This window comes from Castanea sativa, chromosome 12, assembly GCF_040712315.1.
Source record: "Castanea sativa cultivar Marrone di Chiusa Pesio chromosome 12, ASM4071231v1".
Lineage (NCBI taxonomy): Eukaryota > Viridiplantae > Streptophyta > Magnoliopsida > Fagales > Fagaceae > Castanea > Castanea sativa.
In genome coordinates, this window is record NC_134024.1 from 18584134 (window position 1) to 18595395 (window position 11262).

At 35.1% G+C, this 11262-nt stretch overlaps 2 pseudogenes; both read right to left on the reverse strand.

Moving 5' to 3' along the window:
• Positions 1 to 1965, reverse strand: LOC142620296 (benzyl alcohol O-benzoyltransferase-like; annotated as a pseudogene).
• A 4515-nt stretch (positions 1966 to 6480) lies between these two features.
• LOC142620297 (benzyl alcohol O-benzoyltransferase-like) lies at positions 6481 to 7818 on the reverse strand (annotated as a pseudogene).
• Between the last annotated feature and the right edge of the window lie 3444 nt (positions 7819 to 11262).

The following is an 11262-nucleotide window of genomic DNA, read 5'->3' on the forward strand; positions in this document are numbered from 1 at the left end:
CTACAAGGAAGATATGATCAATTTGGACATTGGATTGCTATCTGATTGATCTTTTAACATGCAATGCAGCTCCTTCAAGAATCTTTCCATGGCTAGGCTTTCCAAGTAAACTGGCACCAGGATCCCATTGTCCCCTTTACTATTCTTCAATGGAACGTAAAAATTTATAGGCTCTTTATTAGGCTCTGGGAAAACCTTGGTTATCCCCCATAAACAGCTTTTCCCCAACCAAAGTTCACATCTCTGGATCTCACACTTGTCAAGTCTGAAACAATGTAAGACCTCACCATGGGAAGCCTTGGTCGGGATTTTATCACCATCAAATCTATAAGGGATCGTGCATTTTCCTCAGAGACATTAGCCTTTGCTGTTTTCACTAACTCTAAAGCATATTCGATAGGATTCTGACAAAGCTTCCCAGCAGTAGTTAGAATTGCTGAGGCTACAATTGCATTGCCATAGTACCCTGCTGGTAATGGAGGACAAAATCTATCTCGACATTAACAATATATATTAAGCGCACATCATCATCCGGGTTTAATTGAAGTGCAATTGTTTGACACCGCCATATGCACGCTGTTAATATTTCAGATCTTGAACATATTTGCAAATAGTGAGGGATAAATTTTCGAATAGTGGATATTTGTGTTGAGCCAAAAAAGAAAGAGCAGCAAGCCATGCCATTGGAAGCGTTGGACAAGCCGCCATTTGTGTCGGCTACTTCATCAAATTCATAATGTGTGCATGTTACTCTTGGTGGGTCTCTGGCATTGAGGAGCTCCCTTTGCCACAAAGGTAGAATGGAAGGGGCAGTTGCGCCTTGTGCCATCTCACCCATGGCATTCATGAATTGAACTATGCCTATTCCATGAGTCATAAAATGGTTGAAGCGTAAGGCAAAAATAAAACTACTGCACTTTAGTCTTGTCACCTATACCAATTAGCATGAGCACACAAATATGTAAGCAGATCGTCATTTTCATTAAAATATTTCTTAATTATTGCATTTTATGATAATTTGACTATTGTGAGCACATTGGCAGTCAAGAATTGAGGATTTAACGTACAAGCTACTTAATCTTTGTTAGTTAATTATCCATTTCCATATGAAATGTGCACAATATCGAATGAGCACATCTTTTGAAATTTTTGTGCTGGTTGTCGATGACACCAAGAATGATCAATCATGTGGACACGTTTAAGCTAGCCTGTAAGGAAATTACCCCTTCGTCTTACATTACGGACTGATTACTTCAATTAACGGGCCTATTATTATGTGAAATGAGAGTTTATTGCTACTGAGTATTTAATAATTACTCAGATTATAGATGACTTAAACTTAAGTCTAAATCAAACAATTTTAAACCTTTTAGTTGAACCACATAAACTCATTTATATGTTACAATCTATGGTATTGTATGTTTACTCGAATAAAACTAAGTTTGGCATCTACACAAAACGATGAATAACAGATCAAATCACTTCGGTTTGAATGGAACCTCAAGCATGCATTACCTGAACAAGCAACAATGGGCAATTAAGCATTCCTCCAGAGCCAGGAACATCGAAGAGTAGCTCATCCATAAACGAGAAGGGAGGATGGGGTGCATCACCAAATTGGTATAGTGTAACATCAGCATTGGCCTCAATAAATTTGGTACCCTCACGTGTACATTCTACGATGAACTTTGAGTCTGGCCCTTCCCTAAGCCTACCTGCAAATGGGTAGTAAAACACAAGTGTTTGTGCTAGTGCTTCTCTAATGACAATTACAGGGTCTTTCCCTTGCATTGAGTGATCAAAGCGATAAAACTGTATGACAGGAATTTGACATCGTTCCACATCATCAACGTCGGAAAGTGGTTTAAATTCAAGGGTAGTTGGCTTGGCTGGGGCTATTAGTTGTGGTTCACACCTCCTAACTTTGAACACTAGAGAAGTGGGTGACGGTGCCAGAATTTCCATTGCCACAAAAATGGTTGTGCGATAGTATTCAGTGACAAAGAAATAATACTGACAAAAACTAAATTTTGATTAAGCAACAATGAGGATGATTGAGATACTCCGGATGTGGGCTACTATATAAATCCACCTTGTTGATTTATACCGTTGAGTGATTAGTGTATATATATATATGTGTGTGTGTGTCTATATATATATATATATATATATATATATATATATATATATATATATATATATATATATATATATATATATAGGGACGAACTCAGGATTTCAAGTTGGGGGGCCGGAGTTAAGCGATTTTTTTTTTTTTTTCAAATACGCATTCATATAGTATTAAAAAACTATCAACCAAGACAAATACACAAAAATCATTGTTTCTCAATATATTAAGATACAATCAACTATCAACAAAAACAAAAGACACGAAACACTATTGCTTCTTATTACAATCATCTATAAAAAGAAAACTCGACGTTCTTTTAAATTTTCAAAATTATCTATGATTGAATCCAAATTAAATGTCAAAGTTATATCCTTTTCAATGTATAAATTTTGTCCTTTTCACTTCTTTTCTATTTATAAATTTATCTAATTTAGCATTATGAGTTAAAAATAGGCGCAAGTGAATCACTATTATTTTCTTAAATTTACATGACAATCTACTATATATTATATGATTTATTTAGCATTACCTTTTTTTTTTTTTTACATTTACATGGGCTCTAGGCTGGCCAACATCTTGATGTATATGGCCAAGGACTGTTATGATGAACAGGGTGTGCTAGATCCTAGTATATGAGACATAGTGTGGCTCAACTTGGGCCTCAATTTCACCATCTCTAGCACTAAAAACAAGTTCATTATTGTTGGTTATGACACTTATGCATACCTTATTTCCAGCGAGATAAAGAAAATTTCTCAACAGGCTGTGCTTCCATTTGTGGAAGCAGTAGGTACATAGTCAATGGGTCTTGCTTTGGGCTGGCCGACTCAGTGGGATGGTTCAGAATTTTTGGAAGGGGGCTGGGCTAAAAAGCAAGGGGGGCCCAAGCCTTCTTATTGTTTTTTTTTGGGAAAAGTTTACTTACTAATTTTTTTTTTTGGGCCCGACCCCTTAGGCCCCTACCTGCGTCCGTCAATAATATTTATATATATATATATATATATAAATAATGGATAATTCTTTGATTACATTGTACTTGTAATCTAAAATTCCATTTTAGAAAAACAGAAAATGACAAATGTTTTGCAAAAAGTGGTAAATATTAAATATTGTACATTTTTTTGCAAATGTTAGCAATATTTTTCACTTTTCGTGTGTCTACAATAAATTTATATAATAATGCCAAGTAGGGTTTAACTTTACAAAGACAGAATTTCTCTCAATTACGGAGTACAAACACAAAGAAAAACGAGGAGAGACTTCATAGAAAGAAAAAATAGAGACGGCGTTTACAAAAGAAGTTTTTTAGAATATCACACACACACACACACACAAAAAGAAAAAAGAAAAAGAAAAAGAAAAAAGAGAGAGATGTGTTCAAAGGACGGCTTAAAACGAAATGAAGCTCTTCAAAGTAATTCTTTGGATCATCCTATACGAGCTTGTGACCAAAGAAAGAAAAATAACGGGGATAAAAAACAATAACATGATGGGTGTCTTACATTTCGTTTGGAAGTTCATGAAAAAATTAGGATGAATCATAAAAGAATAGTGTCCCTCTCTCTCTTAGTTTCTTTTCTATTATTTTTCTTTAAGTAATTAACGAGAATGGCCATATTTGAGGGTGAAATTTAAATGACAAATGAGTCTCAATTCCATTTTGTAATAATAATGCCAAGTAATTAAGTTTAACTTTACAAAAGTAAGTTTAAATGACAAATGTGTCTCAATTCACTTTTGAAATGGACACTTCATATTTGAGGGTGAAATTTTAGTATCTTCCTCAAACTGATCAATGTATAAGTTCGACTTGTGACAACGACCACCACCCATAAACCTTTACCTTACAAGTGTGCATTAAAATACTAGAATTCGATAATAATTCTCTAAAAGTGATCCAGTTTTATATAAAAACTTCATTAACTAATCTCTTTTAAAAAAAGCTAATATTCAAGATAATTAATCTTTAATAAAAACAACTAAAACAATTTGCCTAAAAAATCACAATTGACAAATAAATTGAAAATTTTCAAATATTCTATTAGTCACTAAACACTAGTGTCAAATCCTAATACTCTTGTCACGCACACCACATCAACAAAGCCCAAACTTGTTACTCCAAAAAACCTTGACAAAAAAAAAAAAAAACCTTAATTTCTCTTCTCTAACTAGACTACTTGTCTTCTTTTTTTTTCTTTTTTTGGGATAAAATTCATAGGCTTGAAAGTAGTATCTTAGTTCAATTGGAAAATTAGCAAATAATTTTCATGAATTCCAAAATATCAAAGCTTTCAATGGACTTGAAACGATGCACATGTCCAATCAAATTTCACGTACTTAACAATCTTTATGATTGTGCTCACACTATATCCCTTTGATTAGGCTTAGACTCACAATGCAAGTATGCCAATACTACATCCCAGAAGAAAGAAGTTTTTTGTACCAATGTATTCCCTTATTGATGAGGTCTACACATCCACTTTACATTGGAACTCTAGGATCAAGCTGCATGCACTATGCAAGTTTAGAATGTGATATACGTACTAATTGTAATTAGCTTGTAATCTCATACATATGCATGAATTGTTTTTAGTTCTATAAAAAAAGCTCATAAATATAAAATCATTCAAAAATTATGTTTTTATTGTTTACTTATATTGGATTCCTCGTTTTTTTACACAAAACTAACTCATTTGGCACAAAAATTAAAAAACTTAGATTAAAGAGACACAAGTCGCAAAACTAAAACTCTAATTGAAATCAAATTTTTACATTAAATTAACTTACTTAGTACCAAAATTTAAAAACTTAGATTAGATGGGACACATGGCGCAAAATTAGACTCTAATTGAATTCCAATTTGAAATCTAATTGAATTTTCTCTCAGTTTTACCTATTATTATTATTATTATTATTATTATTATTATTATTATTATTATTATTATTATTATAAAAATTTCTAAAAAATTGGTACTCTATTCAATGCATTAAGTTGATATTTCATATGCTTGTGTAGCATTGATTATATACTTTGGTTGCTCTAGATTGAGCTATGTAACCATTATTGATGTTGAGCATGTTGATATACATTGGAATCATTGCTTGTTGCGCTTATTGATGAACATGTTTGAATGATCACTCTAATGATTTATTGATCATTATAGTCGAATTTTGATTGTTTAGCATATGGTTATGTTATGTGGTTTAATCATATTATCTTTGGATATACTTAATGGTTTTGTTTATTTTTATACTATTTCACTACAAAAAACTAGTTTTATAGCTGCATTTTTTCCCCAGGGATTTTGAAAACCATCACTATAGGAGACCTAAAACAACGCTTTTAAAAACTACCATAATAGGTTGACCTATTATGGCAGTTTAAAGCCGGTACTTTTTAAACCACTGCTATAGATACCCTACTGAGGCACTTTAAGAAACTTCCACAATAGGTAGAGCTATTACGGCATTTCAAAACTGCCAGTATAGGCTTAAAATTAGTTTTTTTTTTATATATATTTTAAATGACCGATTACAACAATTTTAAAACCGCCGCTATAAGTGTTAACATTTCTTAGATTTTAAAAGCGTCGGGGTAGGGTTTCAAAACCATTGGGACCTATTGTCACACTCGTTAAGCAGTGCTAGGAAGCACGGGGAAAAAACTGTCGGGATAGCCCATTTAGACCTATACCAGCAATTTTTGTGGTTGTAGCCGAGGTTTAAAAATGCTGCTATATCCCCAGTTTTTTGTAGTATTGTATCCAATGTGTTTCTTGAGATTGTTGATGTTCTTAGGAAAGACAGATAAATTAAGGTTGTAGAGTCCTAAGATGTAAGTCAAGTTTGTCTATATTTCATTGGTTACATTTAGCACTTAATTATGTATTAAGGTATTCATTAAAATTTCACTTGCTTCTTTCATTGCTTACCCCTTTAGTAATGGCTGGATCTACTACTACCTCGTCCATTGAGTATAAGAGAGCAAATGATGGTATAGCAATGAACATCGGGATGATACTCGGAAAGATAAAGACAGGATGTATTTTGGTGAAATGTTAATGATTTGGTAAGATGGTCATCTGTCCAACCTCTATCAATCGGTCTTTCCTCTATCGATCGGTCTTTCCTCTTTCAATCACTTGAACCGATCCAACTAGGAATCTGCTACTCGGCTTAGGCAAAACCAGGAGTCTCTTAGTTGAACCTCATTCTCCTATCTTAAATAAGGCCGGAATGGTGGCATAAAAGCCTTGGAATGGCTGCCGTGCCTGATTCGACTCACCATTATTATTAGTCCTTTTTTACTCCAACAGTAGGTAAGATCTATTGCCTCTCCAAAAGGGGTTTCATTTTCTGTAGAATTTTGCTTGCAATTGACTTGCAATTGACTTGTACGATACGAATCGCCATAAGCACGCAGTTAATACCTCGAATGTGGTAGATTTGTGCAGGCGTTCAGGGATGCTTTTTCGAATAGCAGTTACTTGGTTTGAGCCAAAGAAGAAAGAGTAGCGAGCCATGTGATCGGTGGGGGTGATAAAGTCTTGGTCTCATCCAGTTCATCAAATTCATGATGTGTGACCTTTGGTGGGTTTCTCGCATTCAAAAGCTCCCTTTGCCACACAGGTGGGATGGAAGGTGCACATACTCCTCGTGCCATCTCAGACATGGCATTCAAGAATTGAACTAAGCCGGTACCATCGATCATGACATGGTTGAAACGCATTGCAAAGATAAAGCCTCCGCACCTTAACCACGTCACCTGTATCATACCAATTAACGTAGAGTAAAGACTTTCTGCTAAATTACCATGGAGTAGATATATATGGTCAAATACATGTTATGTGTTATATAGAAGTAATTAATATTGCATAACAATACCAATATATGATCTTCGTTTCACAAGACACGACCATCAAACCATCAATGGTGTCATCATTGTAAGAAATATGAGTTTAATTAGGGGCTTCAAAAATCATATTCCAATATATGTAATGTTAAAAGTGACCTTGAATTTGAGAGTAAGAAAAGAAAAAGCAGAAACAAAATATGCACAAATAATATGGTTCAAAGTGTTGGTCTGTGTCCACAAAAGAAAGCAATATAGGTAGTTATAGTTGTACTATATTGTATTGTTATTTTGTTACTTGAATAAGCAGCAATGGGCAATTTAGCAACCCTCCAGAATCAGGCACTTCATAAAGGAGTTCTTCCTCACAAGGGAATGGAGGATGAAGTGCATCACCAAACTTCTCCAGTGTGACATCATTGTCAACCTCAATGGACATTACACCCTGATCACTAGTAAGAGGATGAGGAGCACCACCAATTGCAAACTCCTCCATTGTAACATCAGCATCTGCCCCAATGAACATAACACCCTCACCAGTACATTCTACCATGAATTTAGCATCAGTACCTTCACTAAGCCTACCTGCTAATGGGTAGTAAAACACAAGTGTTTGTGCAAGTGCCTTTCTAATGATCTTCACAGGGTCTCTTCCTTCCATTGACACATCATAGCGACATAACATTATGAATGGATCTTGCTCTCGTAATAGATCATCCACATCAGAAAGTTGTTTGAATTCATGGGGAGTGGGCTTAGCTGGAGCAACTAGCTCTGGTTCACACCTCTGCACTTCGAAAACTAGAGAAGTGGCTGACAGTGTCATACTTGCCATTGCTAAAAAATTGGGTAAGTGTGATCAAATGGGAAATTGGAGACTTATATAGTGTCAAAATGTAATTTGTAATTAGCAAGTGGCTACTTAGGTTTGTCAAAGAAAGAGGCAACCGAAAACTTAGATGTCAACAATCCAGTAAAGTGTAGAACTATGTGGCAGCTAAATGAAATTGAAGAAACATGCATACAGACACTTCTCATACTAGGTGTCATTCATAGAAAAACCAAAGGTTTCTATATAAGCCATGCAATGTAACGTAGTGTAAGGAAGAGAAATGCAATGAGATTGAATTAATACAAAAACAATACTCTGTTGTTTGTCGTGTCTCTTATCTCTACACAAACCAAAATATTAAATTCTCTCTTAAGCCACATGATTAAAACCTTGACAACTCAAATATGCATGCATAAATTTTTCAATGGGAAATTGAAGATTTATAAAGAGTTTCAAGAAACAATGGGTAATGACCTTTCCTTTTCAATGTCTAAAACCTAACCCTCAACTATCTGACAAAGAACAGGAGGCATAATTTTTTTTTTTTTTAAAGTGAAAATCATTAATCATAAGTGAGAGATTGTGCAAAATAACGTGTGTGTGTGTGTGTATATACTTAAAAAAAGGATTAAATACTAAACTAACCTATAATGATCACTTAATAAAAATGTTAAATACCTTGACTTGAGAATTAATCACAAAAATTTAGGTTCAACAATGAAAGCTCGGATTTGTGTTAAAAACACAAGAGTTGTTTAGACCCCAAATTAATAAATTACGGTTCGGTTGATTTTACTCTAACTTAAACTAAGTGCGGAATAGAGTAAACGCAAGCGAACAAATAATAAAACTACTCTAAGTCATATTCAACAAATCACAGCATTAAAATGAAAACTAATAGAGTAGGGAAGAGAGATGCAAACACAAGATAACACGTTGATGTGTTATTGAAGAGAAAACCGAAGAACTCAACGAAAAACCTCTCCACCGCCCTCCAAGCAATAAATCAATCCACTAGACAATAAGTTGAGATACACGAATAGCAAGAGACCCTCCAAACCTAATCTACCCAGTGCACCTAAGCCCTCTAAGTTCCTACTCCAATAAGGCTTCTCAGAACCGTGTCTTGTCTAGCTTTCCAAATCCCGCAATGCGCCCAATTGCATCCACCAAAACTTGGCTTCTTCCAATACTTCCCAGCAGCACCAAAACCTCACTAGACACTCAGTATGAGTGTGGTAAGTGTTTGGGCTATCAGCCTCTCAAGGATTTGGACATGGAGAGGTAGGAGTAGAGGAAAACCACAATGGATGGTGTAGAGAATTGTGGGTATGACAATCTCACACTTTCAAGGGTTTGGGGCTAGGGTTTTCTTCTCTGAAAAGCTCTCTACTCAATATGTGGGTAATGATGGTATATATAGTGTGTATGAGGATGTAGTGGAGTAGATATGACAAAATAGCAAAACAGACTGTTTCGTAGGTATCTCACGGGAAGGCCTTACCGCAAGACACTCGCGAAAACCAGCTCTCTCCATCCTGTCCTGACTCTTCGCATTCCAGTCATGTGCTGGGTACATGCATCACTTCACGGGATAGCTAGTCGTGAGCTACCCACGGAAACTCTTTTTTCCTTCAATAGATGTCTTGAGTCTTCACACTCTCTCTCTCACACACAACCCTTACAAATAAATCCCACATAAAATACAGGGTACAAAAGATTGAACAAAATTACAATCAAATTTGGCACAGAATTAAAGCCAACACATAATAGTTGTAAATTACAACTTTACAAACAAAAATAAGAATGAAGTTATATACACAACATTTTCATAATAATTTTACAACAAATCTTATGTGGTAAGCTGTTACTAATTCTAATTTGAACATAACACTGACGTTTTTTTTTTACCCACCAATAACAAGTTTTCAAATACCTTTGTGCGGTGATCACTTTACAAGTATAAATGCTTGTGGGATGTGAAGGGCAAGGGTCGGGGTTCAAGTCTCTAGGAGGGAACTTTACACACATATACACTTAGATTAGACTAGAGTATAAATTATATTTTGTATCAAAAAAACAAGTTTTCAAATAAGATTTATTGTAAAAATGCTGTAGATGTAACATTATTTCAAAAATAATTCTAGCCCCCCAAATATAAACCTTAACCCTAAAAAAAAATTAAAATTAAATTTAAATAACATCAATAAAAATTAACCCGAATTACCAAAAAAAAAAAGTCAAACAAAAACGAGACTAGACCAAACACTAAGAGGTGAACAAATTATTCAACAAAAATCCTATTCAAACAAAAATATAAAAATCTCTAATCATTCAAATTTATAACTTGTTCACCCATTAAATAAAATTAATTCATAATTTCACTTTTCCTTAAAAAAAAAGTACAAGAGAAATACTGTAGTTATAAGTTCTCCTTGATAGTTGAATGTTCAAAAAGTGTGTAAAACACCTATGAACGTTTAAACCCCCAATTTACAAATTACCAACACAAGCTTATAATCAAATAATGTATGTGCAGAATATGAAAATAAGCTAAAATAGAATTGGTAAAACAATCTAAACCAAATTTAATCACAACCATAGTAGTAATTAAAAGGTAAAGATTAAGGGAAGAGAGATGCAAACACAAAGACAACACAATGATGTGTTATCGAAGAGGAAACCGAAGTCCTCGGCGAAAAACCTCTCTGTCGCCCTCCAAACAGTCAATAATCCACTAGATAATAAAGTTGGGATACATGAATTGTAGAAGACCCTCCAAGCCTAATCTACCCAGTGCACCTAAGCCCTCCAAGTTTCTTGCTCCAACAAGGTTACGTCAAACCTTGTCTTCTCTAGCTTACCAGATCCCGCAATAAGCCCATTGCATCAACCAAAATGAATTGGTCCCTTCTTAACTGCTTCCCAAGTACCAAAATGCTTCCTCAGAGATATGGGTATGGTGAGATAAGGATTTGACTAATGTACCTCTCAAGGATGTAACAATGGAGATGGTGAAAGTAGAGGAATTTTGGAGAATCAAAGGATGAAGATTGTGGATGAGTCAATCTTGTTTTTCTCTAGGGTTTCTCTCTCAAAATTCTCTCTGGAAGCTCTCTACATTTCGTGGGTATAAGGATATATATAATAGGGTGTGTATGGAATGTGAAAAGTTAATTACAGCCAAACAGGGCATTCTGGCGACTTGAGCTCGCGGCTGGAACGAGTCGTGAGCTAACTGCCTGGCTAGCTGGAGGTTTTGTCCTGTAGTGTGACAATTGGCGTGACCCTTTAGCTCCGCCTGCATGCTTCACACGTGTGCCGTCTTTGGCGACTCGCCAGTCACGAGATCCAGTCGCGAGACCCTTCTTGAATGCACACTCTTAAGTTTTTCTTCACACTCTCTCACACACTACCCTTACATAATTCCCACCTAAATACAGGGTT